This window comes from Anopheles ziemanni, chromosome 3, assembly GCF_943734765.1.
Source record: "Anopheles ziemanni chromosome 3, idAnoZiCoDA_A2_x.2, whole genome shotgun sequence".
Taxonomy (NCBI): Eukaryota; Metazoa; Arthropoda; class Insecta; order Diptera; family Culicidae; genus Anopheles; species Anopheles ziemanni.
In genome coordinates, this window is record NC_080706.1 from 89,401,224 (window position 1) to 89,407,223 (window position 6,000).

Below are 6,000 nucleotides of genomic sequence, written 5' to 3' on the forward strand. Positions count from 1 at the left end.
ACTGCACTACAACTGTGTCACCCAAATATATCTCGCCTTTCGGAGATATTACATTTATCTCGACATGATCGTTAAAGTCATCCGGATACAAGAATGATTCTACTGTTGAGTTTCCTTTATTATTCGAAGCTTTGCAAATAACGATAGTAGGTCCAGATGACGGAACCCTGACAAGCGTGGATGCACTCGCTTGTAACGTATCATTTGATTGTTTGAACTGAAATAAGATAAATGTAACCTTTAATTAACACCCTAGGAAAGAAGCACTTCATTTTTCAGAACTATCTAAAGTATAACTTACCATTTGTAGCTCTTGGGGTGTATTTTGAAAGTATGGAATGAATAGAAATTCAAATTTTATCGGAGGAGGATATGCTATTCCGTGACAAGTGAATTCAACCATCTCAGCCCTCGGCAGCGACACATTGCGTCCGATTTCCACCACAGGTGCTCCTAGGCCAGTGATAGACGATTTAATTATAGACGATTTAATTTGATTCAATTTTTCATTTGTTGCAACCTACCTTCAATCAAAATTTGCAAATGGGAGATGTGCTTTGTATTGTTGTACGAAACCGTAATGGTAAACCAACCGCTCTGCGTTACTGCTACATTTTTAATACTGTATGCTTTCATTAAATAGTGTTCTTTTTGTGTGCAGGAATCTTCGCGAAAGTTATAGCACAAATCACGGCCTTTTTCGTCTTCAATATCAACAGTTGCACCGACAAGCATGGGGATAACATAAAACTCAATTGACTTGTTGCGTATCACCAATTGTAAGGCAGAATTATTTAGTACGGTATAATCAAGCGTAGTTTTTAAGTCAAGCACCAATACTAGTTGTTCCACACACTCGTCATCTTTGGAGCAGCATTTGTAAAATCCAGCATGTGTTTCATCAACGTTTGAAATAACCAACGGGTTAGTTATGGGCATTGTTGTTTCGTCATAATCAAAAAAACCACTAGCTGACAAATGCCATACAACCGAAGATAACTTCTGATGGTTCGATGCATTGTCGACGCATTTCCATTCCACATGGCTTCCTTTCGCTACAACCCGTGGGCCGTCTATATCGATAGCTGCATAAAAAGATCCATAAACAATGAACGTTAAAAACTGTGGACATTAGTTCAATCATATTTTCCAACTAAATGGCGTAAGGAGATGGACCTTGTTGGTCATGCCTGCTCGTTAAGTCCTTACAAGTCTTTTTCCCTATGTGTACGTGGATAGTCAGTCCTCTCGTACAGTGGAGGAGGGTCCGGTCTCGGTTGGGATTCGAACCCACGCCGTCGAGGTGGTGGACATTATGTTCAATCATATTTCACATTTAAAAAACAAAGATCTTCTCCTTCTAGACGTAACGATTGAACATGAATCTTCTCGTCAGTCCCCTCGTACAGAGGAGGGTCCGGTAGGGATAAGAACCCACGCCGTCGAGGTGGTGAGCTAAAACGCACATGGGCCGATTTTCCAACCGGCGCTACCGCTCGGCTGTCGCGGACCCCACAAAGTTACGAGAACAAAAAACAAACGTACGAGGATGATAAAGAACATGGATTTGGATTTAGCTTTTTTTATGAATTACGAAATAATTTTTAGAATTTTGTGACTAATGGAATGAACATTACAAATTCTATCGGTCTCGGAAAAAGTGTATGACTCCGCCGCACATTAACGCCGCACGTAAAACGTAGAAGTCAAATTGGTATGCTAATGGAAATGAAACTGATAAGGTATTGTTGATGAAACATTGGAAAACCCCGTTATTCCACAACTCATAATTTTGATCCACGTTTTCAATCCAACGAAAAAGTAGCTTAACAAAATGGTTTGTTCGTAAAAACGAGTTCAATTGGTGTGACTTTAATTGTAAAATTGAAAACTATCATGGTTTACACTAACAAAGATCGAAATGCTACTAAATCGCACAAGGCTTTTAATTTTATTAAGTTCAACGTTCCGAAATCAAAGAGGAAATCGTGACAAGTACAAACTAATTCCTTTTTTTCTGGTTTCACAATCCACTTTGCATTAATTCGGCTAAACTTTTGTTACTCCCGATTCGATGATTAATTTCCAATAACTCACCTAGAACGTTCGACGAAAATAGTACATATAATAAAAAAGACAAAATTTCACTTAACAATACTTTTCGCCTCCGCTTTGATAATTCTACGGCTGGTAGCATCACGATGAAGCACTAGCACATGAACTAATAATGCATGCAAACTATTTGTCTTATTTATTTGTTCGTTTGCAATAAAAGCAGTTTGTTGAAAACCACACACAAACTTCGTTACACTTTTGGTATGCCTCGTTCAACGTCGGGTAGAATACTGAACATTCGACACTGACTATTTCTTGTTCGCTAAGTAGTGCACCCTTTTGATTTTTTTGAATAGTTTTATTTTAATCCTCCCGACTGTGTTTATAATGTAGGAAAAAATCCTTCGATAGCGTAGAGTGAGTCAAAGCGACTAGCGACTATGAGTCAAATCTAAGTTGAAACAGCATGCATGGTCATCTGCGCAAAGTGATGAAACACACTGGGCTGCAAGTATAATTTATGTGTCCAATACTTTTGTTCTAATGTGCATATCTTGTTAACACCCCTCATCTGTAATTTATTTTCAAAATGGTGGAACTATCTTGAGGTAACTAATATGATCACTATTAAGATTCCAAATGCGTGTCGTGCTTTAGAACTAAATTTCAAATAAACAATGTTTGTTTAACAAGCGTTTCTATAATTGCAAAACTACTAGAGTGCGCTATCGTATTTTTTTCAACCTAAACTGTTTGTACTTAAACTCGATACGATTTGACTCATAATGACCAAAAAACCCATGTTCACTAACGTCTTCCATGATGTGAACCGTTTTAAAAAAATATGTTTCACTATCGCTAACAGTGACTTACTTTAAATTCGCAGTCATCAAAGAATCCAAATAGCAACCTGACTCAAAGCTATGGACAACAAATTACTCAGGGCATGTTAGTTTCATTTTATAGGTTTTAAGGAAGCCTGTCCATAGGACTGAGGATTTCAACCATTTTCTTATTTAATTTTACATAGTAATTTGTTGAAATTTAGCTCATTATACAAAAATGCATCTACCCTCCTATTTTTTCCATCAATGTTTCTCATATACCTATCTACAATGTTTCTTCGGTTACTTTTTCTAAACAAAATGTAACTGAAGTACCTACCATTGCCTTTTAGTCCCATAAGATATGTGACCTCTTATTTATGTTAGTGTTGGAGACAGTTCGGACCCATAAGTTTGATCACGCTCCAACAGCACCTTTTCAGGTGAAAAGGGAACGAGGAAACTGATAAATACGGTGGGAAAGCGGGAAAACACTCACTCTGTTACAAACACCGGGAAATAAACAGTAAAATTTTGGTTTCGTGCTTTGCGAAAGATTCCTAAAATTTCTTTTCTTCACCCCGTCGAAAGTGTTTGTAACAATTAGTTTGCGGGTTATCGGTAAACTACTGTTTGAGGATCCGTGACAGCCGAGCGGTAGCGCTGGTTAGAAAAATCGGCCCATGAGCGCCGGGGCTCACCACCTCGACGGCGTGGGTTCGAATCCCAACCGAGACCGGACCCTCTCCTGTACGAGAGGACTTGACTATATACACGTACACATAGGGAAAAAGTCTCGTAAGCCCTTAACGAGGCAGGCATGACTAACAAGGTCGTTACGCCAAGAAGAAGAAGAAGAAACGCTTATAATACTCATTTTTATTTGTACAATATTTTGTCAGTTTGCTTTACGAAGCTAGAAAAGAATAAAGAAATATTGTTTTCTTCTCTGTTGGAATAAGCTGGTTGGATTCCATCCTGCATCCCTATCGAAGGGATGTAGCATAAAAATGTAATTGCCACATGAGGGCAGGAAAGAAAGTGAATTTTTCGTAGAGTTGAACCTCCTTGATTTCTTAGGAAAAGATTGCAAGGACGCCATACGTCTTTTAATATCCCCCTCAAAGAGCCAACTCTTTCGCCGGAGTCGGAATATTTTTCGGTCGCAGCCGCTCATGTTGCGTAAAGACGCAAAGCAAAGGCTTGTTTTATGGGGGAAACATAATCCTTCTATAGCACGGAGCCACTACGATTTCCGGTCATTCGGTTTTCATGGCATTACATTTCATTGGTTCGTTTGTTGAACGTAGAGGTGCGAATTAAAAAAACAAAAAGTTGTGTCTCCGTAAAGAAAAACGAGAAGAACACATTATCAGAGATCAATGGAGTCGCCTGGTCGCTCGTAAAAATTTAGATTCAGGTTTTTTTTTTCCTAACCAAAGGGACACAGCGTGGCACGGGATTACTGGTGCTATGTGAAATATAATTGAAAAGCTCGTTTGTCTAAGTAATGGGTTTGTTTACTTCTTTAGTATTGATGATTTATTGAATTTTTTTATGTGTAAAATTGAATTTTCACTTGACAACTCCTCCCAACTGTCCGATAATGAGGGAAGAAAGTTTTATCGGAAAGTATTTCATCACAAACATTATTTTTTGATTATGAAAGTAAACCGTAAATCACAGAATCAATCGGGATAAACTTCTCGACATTTTCGAACATTGGCGTTTCCCCTGTGTGGTTTTTCCTTTAGGCGGAAGGATATTTTTCGGACACTGAAAGAGATTTTATTCCTCTGCGCATGCCTGAACCCTGGCGGCGTTCCAGTGAGTTCCAGACGAAGCTTTTTCGAACGGGTTTTTGGAGGAGAGTTTTATTGTTGCTTACCGACTCCGTGTTCTGACGGATGTTGGCATCGGGTTTGTTTACGCACGACGATTCGCAGGTCAATGGTCCGGAGTGGAAAACGGGCAGCATGGAAGCCGGTCCCTCCCTGATATGTAATCTCTTTCTCTCTCTCTCTTCTACACTTGAGTTTTTTTTCCCTCCTGTACCGTTACTGCAACGGATTCCTAGCGTTGCCAACCCCGGTTGTCTTATGATTTGCCCTTCTCAGTTCCTCGGCATGCCTAACGGACACACGGCAGGGTAACGTTGATGGAATGCAGCGTTCCGTTAACCGGAACGGCGTCTGCCGGTACCGCGAGCGGTGCTTAAAGATTTATGTCAATTTACCGGAAGAGTTCATGCATCACGGCACAACGTCGCCGTGGATCTCTTTTCAACCTTTGTTCGACGCTTCCGGTATGAAGGAATGGGACGCCCGGGAACCGGAAGTTTCGTGTGAATTCCGGATGAGCGTCTATAGATTGATCTAGCCACGGGCTACCCGAGAGCACGAAGGTTCCACTTAGCCACTGCAGGTGTTGCATTGCTCAAGTATAAATTCCCACCGGGGCTGAAACCCGTGCAACGCGACCGCTGCAATTAAGTGTTCGACTTAATTTGGATGAATTATTTAAAAGTTTCGCGCGTACACGCGGAAACTGGATACCCGACTTGACGTTGGCTGTACGGCTCGGCGCTCCGTGAGATGGGAAGTAATGCAATTTAAATGCATACACCGAGACTCCAGGGGGGGGGCCGGGATAATACTTGCCGGTTTGATGAAGTTGGGTTTCTTGGAGCACCAGGTATGGTTAAGAAATCGGGCTGGATCGCCCTCTGTACATAGCGTTACAGCACCGATCGAGGTTCAGATTGGCTTCATAGGACGGGTTATATTACGCGCTGTTATTGTAGCTCATAGTTTAGAAGCTAAGGCACTGGCCGAGTGGAGCTCGATAGAGATTGAGCGATTAATTTGATAGTTTATTTAACGAGCAAGAAACAACGCTGCACATCGGGCTCGATTAGAAAAAGCCGTCAACGTATTAAATTACCTTGTCTAAAATATTTCTCTACCTTGATTCGGTTCAACTTTAATACCTTTTGCATCAGTTTTGTTCCACTTCGAAGCAATTACCACATTCGCAAGGGTTTAAACGTGCAATTTTGTTTCAGGAATAAATGAATGATCATGTAAAATCCATAGTACATGTTGAATGCTAAGATTGAAAA